The sequence below is a fragment of the Notolabrus celidotus genome, chromosome 5 (assembly GCF_009762535.1).
Source record: "Notolabrus celidotus isolate fNotCel1 chromosome 5, fNotCel1.pri, whole genome shotgun sequence".
Lineage (NCBI taxonomy): Eukaryota > Metazoa > Chordata > Actinopteri > Labriformes > Labridae > Notolabrus > Notolabrus celidotus.
The window spans coordinates 35,492,755-35,509,580 of NC_048276.1; the positions used below are offsets into that span (position 1 = coordinate 35,492,755).

At 40.7% G+C, this 16,826-nt stretch overlaps 1 protein-coding gene across 1 annotated transcript in view; it reads right to left on the minus strand.

Annotated features, from left to right (window-relative positions):
- cadm1a (cell adhesion molecule 1a) overlaps window positions 1-16,826 on the minus strand; it is a 727,233-nt gene that overhangs the window by 235,066 nt on the left and 475,341 nt on the right. The gene's annotated exons all lie outside the window — the stretch shown is intronic.

Here is a 16,826-nt window from a genome sequence, read left to right on the forward strand (position 1 = left end):
TGTCTCTATGCTTCCCATGACTTCTGTCTGTTGAGTTGAAGTTAATAAACAGTACCACCTGGAGGCGAGCGGTATATGGGTCACAGGTGTAATATAAATCTGCAATTACTGTCTCACTGTCTCTTACTTTGGCGAAGCGCACCACAATACTTTAATTCCGAATTATTTAATTCCGAATTTTTAATTCCGAATTAAAAAACATCATGTAACCGTACCCAAAATGACTGCCGATGACGATTGGCCCACATGGTTTCTTGACCTAAACATTATCTCTCCACCACCCAGACTTCTGCTCAGAAACAAAAGCTTGTGCCAAAAAAGTTTACATTGAATCCGGTTCATTGCAGTATTAGCCTTTCTTTAAAAACAATTTCTAATTTAGAATCAATTGATTTATTCTCATCCCAAATTAGTTGCATCTTGATGATGGTGAAAGGAGACAGGGATGTATACCAATGCTGAAGTGTGTCCAGATCTCAGTAATTACTTTTGTGAGATCTGATATCAAAGCCATTAGTTACAGAGAACAAGTCCCAAAATATAACAAACCCACATAAACTCCTTCGTGAATAGGCTTCCTGGAGTGCAGGAACACAATAGATCTTTAGGAATAATCCGAAAAAACATTTTGAGAGCAGTTGAGTATCGAAAGGTTTGTTTCTGAAATCTGAAAAACGGACACCTCAAGGTCTTCTTTCTTTTTTACTGAAGTTTGTTCCCACACCTTTTCTGAGAAATTGAAGATTTTTGTTCTTGATACAAACCTTGTGAAAGGAAAGAACATTCTGAGAAGTTTTTTTATTATAATCTCAAAACTTCAAGGACGTTTTAAAGCCCTATCATCTACATAAGAAATGACTCAGAGCAGCTTTCAGCAACGCACCATGTCACATGTTCTGTGTCTTGGTGGTAAAAATGGATCCATACATTAAGAGAATAAAGGCATATGGAGTCAATACGGAGAAAACATACATCACTTGGCTATTCAGCTTATGTGAGCTGCCAAAGATGCATGTGGTGTGGGAGTTGTTTAAATTTAGGCCCTACATTAGCATTAAATATGTCGGCTTCAACATGCTGAGACAGACACCAGAGCACAGCTGTTATCCTGACCTTCAGGGCTCAGATATTGTGCCCAACATTTATACTATTAGTGCTAACTCTTATATGAAACAGTCTCTTTGTGGGCCTTATAACACAGGAGTGGCTATAAATGTCACACATAGCTGTCTCTCAATACAGCTTTCAGTGATGGAACAGCAGAAATCACATCCATGCCAGAGAAACACAATCAAGGAGACTGCTGCTATTAGAGGGGAAAGAAACCAGGAACGCCATTGTGTTGTTCAACGGACACTGAAAGGTGTTAATGGATCAACCTTTCAATATGATCAACAGTAAACAGAAAATCAGATTTCTGCGTATCTTTTCTTCCACACTGATATGATTCAGCTGATTTTAACATCCTGATGAACAATAACTGCCTGGAAATTGAAATGAGAAATGTCCAATAATTTTTTTCTTTTCATTTTGTGAAAGGACCTGAGGGACGGACACAGAGGAGGATGTGACACATGTGAAGAGGCTGCATTGAAATAAATGTCTGCTTGCTGTTCATTTTTTTTTCTTCTTGTGCAGTGAGGGACTGTGGGCCACATCTGACAATGTCGCTATCTGTCGGCTTATTTACAACCAGGATCTAACTGCGTGTGTTTTAAAAATCCTTAGATTCAAATGTAACAATCTGAAGTAATCGGTTAAATGGAAAGTGTTATGCTCCATGTGATTTTACATCTTACAGCCTTGTTTCAACAGGTTGGGGAACTGAATGAAGAACACAACTTTCCCTTTTGTAGTTGGCATTCTCTAAATTGGAGATTAAAGTCTGGAATTAATAATAGCCCATAGCAGGGGTACACACTTAACCTAATTAACATAAACAGTAATGTATTGTATTTGAATGCAATTAGTTTCCCATGGTAAAACTTGAAAAAAGGGGATATAAGATAAACTTTTGACAAATCATCACAGACTAGTTGCTTTTTTTAAACTGAGCTGTAATGATTGCATGCAGCTACTTGATGAGCTTGACAGATGTCATCTAAGAGGTTGTTTCATTAATCAGTGGGTGAAGTCTCTGAGATAGTTTCTTTTGTACAGGGGGTAAAAATGTTTTGCCCCTTGTGTAATGTATATGACTGGAGAGTAATGGGCTAATGATAGTGCTGGACGATATTGAAAATGTTGTTATCACAAAAAATATTTAATATCAGTTGATATAGATAATTATCATGATAAATACCAAATCATTATTTCATTTAAATGTAAAGTCACATTTTTGCTCCTGAGTGAAAGTTGAAGACAGTTTGTTAGTTTGTATCTGGATTTAGTTTTCTGATGAACTTCTTGATTTTAGTTTGTAGATTCTTATTTTTCTCAGGTTGAAATTATTTGCATAATTTGAGTTACATTTACAACAAAGATATATCAAACTGTATTCTGTGTATTAGTTTATTAGATTATTGTTTTGAGTTGTGCTCTCCCCCTTTAAGTTTACTGAGGGTTAAGGGCAGAGTGATGTTGTTTCCCACAGTGCAGTGAATGCATCACAGTTATTTAGTGTTCAGTTGTCCTACGGTCGTGCTGGACATTAAACGTGTCTGAAACGCACAGCAGAGGTTGTCTCTGTGTCTCTTCCTTACCCACATCCTGAAAGTATATTTAATGAAGTGTATGAAGTTAATAGTTAATGCTGGTTTCAGCTGTGTTTACATGCCGCTTCAGATGTCTTTAAGCCCCGCCTACCTCTCACCCTGCAACATGATTGGCTGTCAATGCAGCCTTCTTCTTCTGTCTAATATTGGGTGGCAACTAGCTTTTAAAGGTGACATATCATGCAAAATTGACTTTTTAATGGTTCTTTACCTGAAATATGTTTCCCTGGCATGTCTACAAACCCCCCGAGAATGAAAAAAATCCATTCTGCCCCTGTTCTGATTTCTACACCTTTCTGTAAATGTGTGTGAAACGAGCCGTTTCAGACTTCCGTGTTTTTGTTACGTAACAACAATATCCGGTCTGTCACGGAGTCAGAGCTCAGAGCTTGTTCAGCCCATAGACTGTATAAAATAATACTGAATCCCTCCTCTGTTTTTCATTACCTGCACACATGTGTGCTAACAAGGAGCTTAGGAGGGAGGCATGCTAGTTGTAGGCTGTCTTAATAAACACAAAGGTCGGTTTTACTCCCCACGTCTGCAGATTTGAAGATCTAGTAGAGGATTTTTATTTGTCATGGATAAGTGCTAGCGCTAATTAGCATAGCCACATAGCTATATGTTCATAGCTGTAGCTGTAGCTGTAGCTGTAGCTGTGTACCAAGACACACGTCGACATACTGACAAATAAAACAACAAGAAACACTAAATCTGTGACCAATCCTTCAGAAAGGTCCCGCTGCCTTTCTGGTAGAGGTCGGTTTTACTCCCCACGTCTGCAGATTTGAAGATCTAGTGGATGATTTTTATTTATCATGGATAAGTGCTAGCGCTAGTTAGCATAGCCACATAGCTACATGTTCGTAGCTGTGTACCAAGACACACGTCTACATACTGATAAATAAAACAACAAGAAACACTAAATCTATGACCAATCGTTCAGAAAGGTCCTGCTACAGGCGCCTCTCCATCAGGATCAGATTCAGAGGGTTGAAGTAACGTGATCTCTGAGCAGCCGTGTATATTCAGCCAACATGCAAACATTAGATCAACGTGCTGGAGAGCCGAGGCACATCCATTTCCGGAGGGGGCGTGGTCAGAGGGAAAACAGAGTGTTCTGAGGAGGACTGAAGAAGAGGACTTTTCAGGCATGCCAAAATCTGATTTCAAAGTGTTTTTTTGAGCATAAACTTTAAAGACATGTTTTGGGGACCTCTTAGACCAATATATATTGATGAAAAAAGCGTGATATGTCCCCTTTAAGGCTCATTAGTGACCCCTCTTTCCAGTGGCTGGGAGGCGTAATTACAGGTTTATTTATATTAAATTTTATCGATTCTAATTGCACATGATGCCACCAATTCAAGATTTCAGCACTTGTTGCTACTACAGATTCATTGTTGTCCAATGGAAGGATTTAGAGATGATATCAACAGCTTCATATTGTCAGTGGCTGAACCTTAACAATACTGAGGTCTTACATTTATTAAAGCTAAGATTAAATTAGCCAAAAGCTGAGTAGAAATGAATGACCTAGCCTTTTGATTTGGTGCAACAAATGACCAAAGAGTTGCTTCTGAAGCCACTTTTCAACCACAATCTTTAAGAACAGAAAAACTTTTTGGACTAAGCCGCTCGCCGTGTGAATGCTGTGCGAGTGCAGACGAGTGACAGCTTGAGGCAGCTGGGAAAAGGTCAAGATCCTTGTATGGCCTGACCACTTCAAACATTGGAATCCCTCTTGGTGAGGATTTGAAGGAGGCAGTTGAGCTAATCTGTGTGTAGACGAAGACTGTTCAGAGGGAAGCTCAAAGATATGGCACACAGAATTTGTGGGAGATGATCTCAGCGGTCGGTTCAGGGATCAGACTCTATAAACAAGTCACTGATGGTGTCAGAGAAATGTTTTAACATATGCAGCAGCAACATGGCACTATTGCTGTTTACAGGCACACATATGAGATAATAACATGATAGCTGGCATTTTTTGATGACATGTGCAAGGATAATATGCTAATCCAATTAAAAAAGCTCCAAACAGGGTCATTGAGGAGAAGTGACAGATTGTAGTGCTGTTGTTTGTCTTGGAATACTCTTAATAGTCATAACTACAGGAGATCATCACAGCATTCATCTGCTTTTTCCCCTCTTTCTTGAGTCACCACGGAGCTGCTCACAGATTTGCATTGTTCCATTATTGATGCTTTGCGTACCTTTTAATGTGTTGATGAGTTTTACTGAGCTGTGAATGGTTTTATAGAGCCCTGGTGGGTGGCACATTACTATGCATCATACGCGATGACTGTTTAGCATTTTGTCATTTACTGAAAATAAACAGCTGCAGCTTTTTTCACATTCATAATCCTGAGTGGAGTAAATTAATCCCAACAGCAATAGGGCCATTACAGAGGTGATTTAATTTTTAAACATTGGAGATGGCCTTGAATTTGGGGGAAGATTTAAAGGCTTTGTTTTATAGTCTTACTTTGTTCTTTTTAAAACATTGTCAGTGTCTCATTTAATGTGCCTCCTCTTTTAAAGACACAACAATAACCAGTAATTATATTTAAGTGTGTTGTAATATAAACATTACAATATTTTATAAAGAAAGCTTTCTTGTGAACTCTTTGTTCTGTACAATAACAAGCAGGTATTATTTGTCTTTATGTATTGCAGACTGTAATCCAGAATAGAATGTACTTTCTTAATCCCCGAAGAGAAATTCAATGTCGAGCACCTTCAGAGAGTTCTTCCAAGCTACATAATTATGAGCCATTTGACATTATTATTATTATTATTATAAAAAGGAAGAAACCACCAGTTCTGACCGAAAGCCAGTGTGGTGGATTAAGGAAACACAGTACTCAGGTAGCTTGTTGCTTCACTCAAACACTGTAAGAGGTCATGAGTTTATTTATTACTCATCTGTTTTAAAGATGTGACAGCTTTTTATAGATTTGCCTGATAAGGGCCATGGCTGAGTTCACTGACAGGTGGGCACGATGCAGCTGTTACAGCTTTACCTTTTTGCCTGTCTCCAGGTCAAACTGAAAGCTATGTTCAGCCAGCATTTCCAAAATGGCAACCACCATTGTTAGGCTTCATAATGTCCTCCTCGAAAACCAATGGATAACATCATTACATCGTCTATGGTGTGAACATCCTTCTTCCACCTCTGTAACATCACACGCCTCAGATCCTCTCTCCCCTCCTCTGCTGCAGAAACCCTCATCCACACCTTCATAACCTCCAGACTGGACTACTGCAACAGCATCCTTTACACCCCCCCCCCCCCCCCCCTCCCCCTCCACTGACTACTACAAAAACTAAAAAATGTCCAGAACTCAGCTGCGCAGTTACTGACCCACTCCAGAGCTCACATCACACCTTTCCTTCAACACCTCCACTGGCTTCCCATACAGCACTGAATCCACTTCAAGATCCTGCTTAAAGTTCTCAATAACCTCGCCCCCTCATACCTGACCGACCTCCTCAAACATCACTCCCCATCTCGCCGCTTCAGATCATCAGGTGCTGACCTCCTGTCCCATATCACCAGGACCAGGGACCGCACCTTAGGGGACAGGGCCTTTGCCATCGCTGCCCTGACTCTCTGGAACTCTCTGGAACTCTCCCTCCACACATCCTCAACTCTGACTCCCTTCACTCATTTAAAAACCACCTCAAGACCTTCCTGTTCAAAAAAGACTACAACACATAACCTCTAACCCCGCCCCACCTCTGTCTTTGTTCTGTTCTGTTTTATTTATTTGCTTTATTTTTATTTTTCTGTAAAGCAACTTTGAGTACCATGAAAAGCGCTATAGAAATCTGATCAATTATTATTTTATTAAGTTTATCCTTTACAGTCACACATTGTATTGTTTTGCCATGTAATTGATTATAGACCAAAGCTTACGCTAGAAATATCAGAACAGCCCTCCTCCCAACTTTGGAGTTAAGACAAATAGTCAAAGATGATGCAACATGTCTTAATTGCGAATGCATTGTTTACTTTTCAGTGTCAGTGAAACACACAGAGCTTTGTGACCTAGATGGGAACTCTCCCATCATGTGTATCTTAAAGAGCTCATAGTGCCCTATTACCCCTCTAGAACACTACGCTCCCTGCAGGCCTGCTGGTCGTACCTAAAGTCTCTAAAAGTAGTCTGGGAGGTAGAACCTTCAGTTATCAGGCCCCTCTCCTTTGGAATCATCTACCAGTCAGGGTCCAGGAGGCAGACACCCTCTCTACTTTTAAGAGTAGGCTTCAAACTTTCCTTTTTGATAAAGCTTATAGTTAGAGCTGGATCAGGCTTGGACTGGCTCTTAGTCATGCTGCTATAGGCTTAAGGCTGATTTATACTTCTGCGTCGCCCCTACGCAGCAGGGGCTGACGCGGACATGAGCCCACATACTTCTGCGTCGATGTGTCAGTGTCGCGCAGCAATTCTCCTCCGAAACGCTTGAGGGCAGTGTGGTCTCTCTGATAGCCGGTCGCCTGCTTCCGGCCCCGCTACGATCTCTGTTTACTTTTCCACACAGTTTCAGAGCGTGTTATGTTAATCTACAGCTGATACATGTTGCTGTTTATCATACAGACATGATTACATGAAGAATAGAGAGGAGGAGATGAAATACACGGCCGATGTGTGGCCGATGTCCGGGATCCCGGGAGTGCTGTGAATTCCAGACCCAACTTGTTCAAGGCAGATGGCTGTCTAACATGAGTCTGGTTCTGCTCGAGGTTTCTGCCTGTTAAAGGAAGTTTTTCCTCTCCACTGTAACTAGCTAAATACTGTGAGGTGCAATGCTCATGGTGGATTAAGGTGGAGTAAGACTGAGTCTTATCCTGTCTTGGTGTTGGGTCTCTGTTCATAATTTGACATAGGGTGGTCTAGACCTGCTCTGTTTTTAAAAGCGTCTTGAGATAACGTTTGTTGTGATTTGGCGCTATACAAATAAAGATTGATTGAAGTAGGATAGAGGCGTAAGGATGCATACCCGATATGGCCACAGCCTCCTCCATTGGAATCAAATAAATTCACCTTTCCTCTTTATAACTAACACTAATGAAAGCAACAGCAATCATGTATATCTCCCACCTCTATAGTCCTATGGCCCCGCCCCCACCACACGTACTCTGTGCCCACTGCTGCTCAGCTGAACACTGAAGCTGTGATACATTATATGTAAGAAAAGGGTGTGAAGAGCTGGGTGTTGCATGCTTGCAGGGAGCATGTAAGTAGCTTTTGTGCCACCACTCTCTGCTGCTGTATGCTGCACAAAACACCTTTGTCTCATTGTTTGGTTTAATGAGCGCACAGGAAATTTAAGAGAGCTCTCAATGGAGGATTTTACAGTGCTGCGGTATTGTGTTGCATCTACAGTAATCTAATTTAAAAACAAAACAGCGAGGGTCTGTCCATGTTCATTTGCTATTCAGTTACATCCATCCACTTTATGCTGTATGTTTGTTTTATTCCTTCTCTGTTCACATTTATCCACGAGAGTGTGCAGCTATTTAAAAGCAGATACAAACGTGAAATACAAATGTATGTCCAAGCATTGCTGCTTCATGGAAAAGATCTCATTAGATAAAGAAAGGTTGGTCCCAAAATATGCATGTCAGTAAGGTCCATAGTGATAATTTAGATGAGAATCTGTGGAAAAATTAGACAATTATAGAGCAAATAAATATGCAACAGCTGTTACAGGATCGATGTCAGAGCGTTGATGCAAACTTGCAGTTAAATGGAAAAAGAGTTCAAGATAAATCCCACAAGGTGACATCAAAAGTAGAGGCAGTAATTACAACCACCAATGCAGAACTCTAAGGAAGTGGTGTTTGTCCAAGGAGTGACACACACACACGCACACACACACGCATGCACACACACACACACACACACACACACACTCATGGAAATGTCTAAATCCATGGCTTTATCAAGCAATCAGACTGAAATGCAATTATATTCCATTTTAATTATTCATCTTCAGCAAACCGCTCTCTGTATTGTAGGGGTTTGTTTTGTTTTGTTTTGTTTTCTTACACCAAATCCAATTAGCAGTGAGGGACCAATCTGTCCCGGCCACAGTCAACATATAAGATTTAATAGCGCTTGCTCGGGGCATTTTTTTTTTACAGCAAGAAATAAACATGGTGATTAATTCCAGTGTGCTGACTTACAAAACCTGTAAGGCTGCACACTTGTAGACATGTTTATGTCTTTTACGGCCATATACTACTTTTCATTGATGTATTCTTTTGTCTTAATAGGCCACAGAATATTTCTCTGTTCTCAGTGCTGCCCGTAAAGCTCAGGCTTGTTGATTGTTTCTTACAACCATCAGTAAAAAAAAAATAACACGGGAGATCCACATTAATTTTAAGGATGTGGTGATTCAGAGGACTTGATCAAGGTTGAGGTTTATAGCTTCATAAAATGCATGACGAAAACAAGAAATGTTAAACTTATGGCTTGATAAAAGGTCAGGCTTCCTGGATTCATCCACTGAAACACAAATACTAAAGCCTTATTTCCCAGACATGTGATCAGAAGTTTTTAAGATATATTGTGAGGACCTGCATGGTTGGAATTTTTTTTTTGTTGGCATGGTTGTCTTACAAAAACTAAAAAGTCAGATGAGCACATATGAGAAGTCATCCTCTGGAGACCATGAATATCCTCACACCTCGTGATAAATACTAGGATGTAAAATATAAAATGAAGCAAGGATCATCAGGCCAGTCTGTCATGCTCAGCTGGTTGAGCTGATTCCGGCCGGCTCATCGGCCGAACTGCTGGATGTCCCTGCAGATCTCTGGAGAATTAGGATGCATAGAGGCAGAGGAGGCACAGAGCTATGAGGAGGAGAGCTGGTATAAGATGACAGAGGTTCATGGAGAGGAGATAGAAGCCGTGTCTCTCCTCTCTCATCATGGGCAATGTGAGATCTCTGGATAATAAGATGGACCAGCTAACAGGACTAGCCAGGAGTCAGATGGAGTTTCATGAATGTAGCATGGTGTGCTTCACTGAAACGTGGCTGCATCAGGATATTCCCGACCTTCCCAGCTTCCAGACTGTCCGGGCAGACCGGGATAGCAGCGAAAGTGCTGTGGGCCTCCGACCAAATTATCTGCACAGGGAGATCTCACATGTCTGGTAGCTGTCACGTTCAACGTTCTCAACGCTGCCATAGCCAGACTCCAGACAGACCACCAGAGTACCCTCTTCCTGATCTCTGGGGACTTCAACCATGTATTTATTTTCTACAGAGCTTATTATTGTATTTGTATAACTTATTGTGTATAGAGCAACTGTAATGACCCCCCCCCCCCCCCCCCGTATAAATAACGTAGTTCTGATTCTGAAGTAACCTCCCTTCTGTTATTCTATCTCAGTGGTGGTTAAAGTGATGAAGACAATGATGATAATGCTGTTGATGATCATACGTGAGATCTCTTGCGACTGCAGCTCTCTGATGTTGTGCAGTGTTTCATATTTTTCCATAAAGCCTAAGCTGGCGCTGCTTTAGCTGCATTTTCAGATTCATTTACATGCTCTCCTGCTCCCCAAAAGCCACTTAACTTGGAGAGTGCCTGCTGTTTGAAATACAGAGGGCACAACTGCAGCTCAGAAAGCTTTGCAATGAGGTCTCCTGATACAGCGGGAAAATGTCACGATCGTGTCACTTGTGACACTCCACAGAAATTAGCTTTACTTTGAGTACAACTTCATAAAGTGATTCAATTTCACATATTTGCATCTACACTAAACGGGAAATACGAAAGCAAAGACTGGGATGTATGCTCCTGCAGTTTTAGCTTTGTTAAAGTGTGAGAGTTAAATTGCTCTTGGAAGTGTTGCAGTATAGTAAATGTTAAAGAGGGGTATAATGCTCATTGTCAGGCTTTATAATGTCTCTCTGGAAGCTTTGTAGTAGCTTTACATGAACAATCTTTACTCATCTTAGATTGGTGCCTTTGAAAACACTACCAATACATAAGCTCCTCCTCCACACGCCCACTTCCTTCCACTAGGTAGAACCTTCAGTTATCAGGCCCCTCTCCTTTGGAATCATCTACCAGTCAGGGTCCGGGAGGCAGACACCCTCTCTACTTTTAAGAGTAGGCTTAAAACTTTCATTTTTGACAAAGCTTATAGTTAGAGCTGGATCAGGCTTGGACCAGCTTTTGTCATGCTGCTATAGGCCTAGACTGCCGGGGGAACTGGCACACTGACACACTGGGATCCTAGCTCACCCCCTTCCCCCCAACCCCCTCATCACTTACTTTAACTCTGCCTGTCCCATTAAAGTTACTAACCATAGACCTTTCTGGAGTCCCTGAGCTCCCTTGTCTCGTAGGTTCCTCTGAGCTGCCGTAGACGTCCTCCTGCTGCGGACGATCTGGACTCCAGCTGATACGGACGTGCTGGACTCCAGCGGCAACAGCTTCTACGACTCGTCTCATCACTATCACTTCTCTCTCTTACTCCCCTCTATCTGTCTTTCCAGACCCAACTCGGTCGAGGCATGATGGCTGTCTAACATGAGTCTGGTTCTGCTCGAGGTTTCTGCCTGTTAAAAGGAAGTTTTTCCTCTCCACTGTAACTAGCTAAATACTGCGATGTGCAATGCTCATGGTGGATTAAGGTGGGGTCAGACTGGGTCTTACCCTGTCTTGAAGTTGGGTCTCTGTTCATAATTTGACATAGAGTGGTCTAGACCTGCTCTGTTTGTAAAAGAGTCTTGAGATAACGTTTATTGTGACTTGGCGTTATACAAATAAAGATTGATTGGTTGATTGATTGACTTCCTGATTGGCTAGTTGTTATGAAGTCTCCTCCACCTTCACCATTCTGCACAGTCACTGTTGTTGAGTAAACCACTGATTCAGGATTTGGACTCAGTAAGTGGAAGGAAAACTTCTATAAAATCTCCTGATTGGTTAGTGTTACTTTTCTTATGCTCTTTTAAGGAAACTCATCAATCATTGACGCCTTAAATTGAGAGAGTCTCATGTCCCTCTCGATTAATTCCTGTAGGACTCTCTGATATTCAGAGCAGCCTGCTGTCTTACTATATTATTACCCAAACACACGTTTACAATTTGGAACTTTGCCCATTTTCATCACCCCACATCTTTAAGAAAAGATCAATTTTAAAGATGATTTCTGGTAAATAACCCGTATTTGAAAGCCAAGTTCTAAAAATTGATGATTGATTCCTGTTAATTAAGGAGAAAAAAGGAATACAGGGTTTTGGGATACCAATTTTAAACTTTGGGTGTATTGATCAGTCTTAAATTACACCACAATAATCTGTAGTAAAAAATAACACAGCTCGTTTATTAAAAAGGTTAGAATATCTGCAGAAATCCTTGTTATCATCCTTCTTCCACCACACAATTTAAACTATTTTTTAAATCTGCCCATTTAAACTTTCAACGTGGAGAGTTTAAAGTGAAGCTTCACTATTTCATGCAAACTTGGTTCAAGAAAATTTGCCTTAAAGCCTCAAAGTTTTACAACAAACATGTTACTGAACTGTTGCCTTTATTTACACATCCAGCATGCCCATCAGGGAAACGTCTTCAAATCATGCAGGTTATATTTCATGCTACTCAAGTCCAGTTTCCTCTACAACTTTTGCAGAAGATATGCTTTTGAGCTGCCCTGGGATTAAATGGGATTAAGAAAGTATTAATTTACAGCAGCAGCCTCTCAGTGACTGTAAACAATGTTTTGGAGGGCAAAGTTTTCAGGCTGGAAAGTAATAACAATGAGCTGAAAGTGGCTCCTAATGGCAAGATACCCCTGTTCATTCCATTAGAACATGGGTGTATGCCTGCATGTATATACTGCAGGATTAATTAGTGCATCCATCAGTGTTTTGACCTTACTAATATTGGTAGTTGTACTCTTAAGATAATTATATTGCTTTAACCTTCAACAGCTCACATCAGTCACTGGATCCTCGCAGATGATTGGCCTCATTAGGTTTCACTGTCAGCATGTTCAACAACCTCCACTCATCTCCTACAGGGCCCTCGCGTAAACCAGGTGCATCACTTTACATACCATTTCCTACAAATTAACGTCTAAAGCAGGCTCTCCTCCTCCCTCGAACACACATCCCCCACCTCTCGTGCTCCTCTTTGCTCCAAGGAGACCGAGGGGAGGTTTTGAGCTGGGTTCAAATAAAGAAATCGAGGAAGTAAACAGAGGAGCGGTGAGGGAGGCAGGGGATGCAGGGAGGGATGGATGGATGGTATGCGGTTGCTGGTTGGTGCCGCTAATGATGAGGAAAATGGAGGGTCATGTGGGAGCCATGGCTGGATGGAGAGAGGGGGAGACGGTGTAGTATAAAGAGCGCAGATCACTTGAGTGGTGGGCGGAATGCTTTATGTATGTGTGTGTGTGTTTTCTATCTACCCACTCAAGTTGTGAGCTTTGACACGTGTTTATATTACACGATGGCAGGACATGCCGAGTCAAACCAGGTTATCCACGAGTGCGACGGTGTGTGCGCGCATGTAAGAGTAGAGGGGGGCGCGGCAGCCGAGTGATTAATGCGTCAGAGAGGCAGCTGTGGTCTGAGCTCACTCATTTGGAAATATCTTTCAGGGAAGAACAGAGAGAGAGAGCGTGAGGAAGATGGTGGGAAGGAGGAGGAGGAGGAGGAGGAGGACTTGCTGCTATATCCCCTGCCAGATAAACAAAAGCTGAGAGCCTTTACCGGGGTCGAACGGGGCACTGAAGGAGAAAGAGAATTAGAGAGGAGAGGAGGGAGGTAGAGGGCACTGCAGCATCCTTCTGTCCTCTATTATATCAACATTCATTAGTCTCTCCTTTAAGCATCAATGTGCCTTCAGTGCCTCTATATACTGTGAGCTTTTAGCTAATGAATAAAACAATAACTGGGACGTGTTTCAAACACAATTCTAGTAAATTAGAGCTTGGATTCGGTATTGTAGCTTTTTTTTCTGTCAATGGTGATATAATTATGTGACTCGTGAAGTTTAGAAAGTTGAAAGAGGTTCGGGTAAAACTGCAAAGTCTAAACAGACATTTGTTACAGTCAAAGTTCTGGTTTCAGTCTTGGTTTGTGGTGCGAAGCGTCAAAACATCACAGTCAAGGCTCCACTTTGGTGTCTTTTGGGAGCATTTAGCGCTCTTTGGTCAAGTTAGCACTAAGAAGTGGAAGCCACGATTAGTAAGACTTAAAATAACAGGTCATGTAACTGGGATAATTAACACAAAACTTGTACTACATTTTAAATAGTGAGCTTAAAGCCACTGTGGGAGTTTGGAGTAGGTTATGAAACATATTGAAATGAACACTGATGTCTTTATGAACTACAAAAGCAAACAATACAATCAATGGCATGATTGGCAACTTATATGGTAATTGTTAATTCCAGGTTGTTGTTTTTTTTAACTCTGCATGGTCAATATTCATAACAAGTGGTACATTTCACTGTTCAAAGAAAGCTACACAGGATTACTATCTTGGAAAACATGACTGACACATTTACAAAGGTTAATCAGCAAAAATTGAAGAAGTGCAGCTTTGTCCACATGATTTTTGAACACAATCTTCTGATTGTTTTTCATGATGCAAAATATTCCAAAGAAAACAAGGTGTTGTATAAGTGGGGAGAGATGTTATAATTGATTGTCTCCAAAAAAATAAGACCACATCTCTCTGGTTTTAAATTCCTTGCACTGGCTCTCTGTATGTTTTAGAATTGATTTTAAGATTTTACTGATTACTTTTAAAGCTCTACATGGACTTACTCTGAGCTATATAGCAGACCTTTTAACACCTTAGTAACTGAGATGTGCATTGAGATCCTCGGGCAGAGGTTTATTCTGCATTCAAGTAACAAAAGTGAAAACAAAAGGGGACAGGGGGTTCACAGTGAGGGGTCAGACTCTCTGGAACAATCTGCCCAAGGAGGTCAGGTCTGCTGAGTCAGTGAGCTCTTTTAAATACCGCCTTAAAACATACTTTTATCACAGAGCCTTTCCTTATGTACTGAATTTTATTTTATTTGAACCATCTTAAGAAATATATTTTAAAATAATTGTACTCCTTTAGAATTCTATTCGGAGAATTTTATGTCTTTTAAAATATGTTTTATTTCTTTATCTTGAATTTATGAACTGCCTGTTTCATTTGGCTGCCCATGTGAAGCACTTTGTAACTTGGTTTTTAAAAAGTGCTCTACAAATTAAATTATTATTTTTATTATTATTATTATTATTATTATCATTATTATTATTATTATTATTTTATTTTTTTAAATTATTTTTATTATTATCAATCCATCCATCCATCCATTATCTTGACCGCTTATCCCATTAGGGGTCACAGGGGGCTGGAGCCTATCCCAGCTGGCTTCAGGCGGAAGGCAGGGTACACCCTGGACAGGTCGCCAACCTATCACAGGGCTTATTATTATTATTATTATTATTATTATTGTTGCTTTTATTATTATTATCATCATCATTACTATTATTAATTAGGAAGGCGTCTCGTTCATAAAACTGAAATGAATCTCTACTTTCTAAAACAAAAGAATAAGGATTTTTCACAGTGGAACAAAAAACAAGCTGCTCTTAAAATCCTGATGGGTTAAAGATGAAATTTGAAAGTCTTTTTAAATGAAAGGACATAATCTGTTGGACATAGCTGCTGTAACTTGAACACTGTCCATTCTGCGTCAGGTTTCTTTTAAGCATTATCCACCGGGGTCCTTTGACTTAAACAATGAGGTTTTCTAAATCTTGATCCTTCTCTAAATATAGCAGAACCAGAGCAGAGTGATTCCTGTGCGAGGTGAAAGTCTAACGAGTAAAAACCTAAGCCTTTAGGAGGATTTTTCTCAATCTCTAAATGTCCCAATTGCTCACCCTGTTTCACATTTGAAATAAAAATCAAACATCTGCAAGTCTGACTCCATTTTATGGAACTGGAGCACACTCACATAAACCTGCACAAGAGCACTTCAAAGTGGCTTGTAAGGCTCTTGTCTGCTCTGAATCACTGAACATAATGCAAAATGTTCAACTTTCTAACTGCAGAGAAGTCACCTCTAAAATATGAAGGAGTGCAGCTGAAGACAACTTCTGGGGCGGCGTATCTTGACTCAACCATTTTAAATGTGCAGCAAGTCGTGTGGATATTTTGTTGAGTCAGGCAGCTGCAGAACAGCGTGAGAAAGCAGAAAGGGGGATATCTCCCCATCATCTCCTGACACACGCTGGGCGAAGCAGGTTTACTCTTCACGGGCCTCCGCAAGTGACAACTGATGACGGAGAGGTCTTTCCAGGAAAGAGCTCCGAGAGTGCACAGCCATGTAGTCTATCCATCAAACACACGCGGCCTGATGGAGTCTTGTGAGCACAAATATAAGTTTTAGACCGTGTGACGGAGAGTCCAATCATTCAGATCTGCCTTTCCTTTAAGCATGTTGATAAAAAAAAAACTTAACTTTCATGATATCACTTTTATCTTTACAGGTTATTTATGTGTTAATAATGATCACACGAGCAATATGACTCCTTTTACAGCTTGTTAGCAGCTTGGATAGAATAATGATCAGGATATCTTAAACGTGTAGATGAAGAGAAATTATACCAACGCCTATTTCTTTTTTCACTGTCACGATGAGGTGACATTGAATGATAACAAAGAGGCAACTGTGAAAACAAGAAGGAGCAACACTGCATCCCGTGGAGGTGTGACTGGTTCGATGCTGCATTTTACACAATTATTCCTTAATTAATGCTAATTCATTAACACAAGAACAGGCTTCCACAGTGCATAGTTTATAGATCTGCTAACAATGTTCATGTTAAACTGCTAGATCCGCTTCACTTCTGAAGACAGAAACGTCTAAAGGTGTGACTAAACCAAATGTGAGCTATATTTGTTGCATGATGAAATTACATGCAAAGTCAAACGCACAATGGGCCTGATCTACTAAGATCCCAAATAACGAGCGCTAATTTGCGTGTGCAAATAATAATTTTGCACGTGTTATTTCTGGGCGTGTTGCGGGTGATCTACTAAGACTGCGTGCGCAAATGA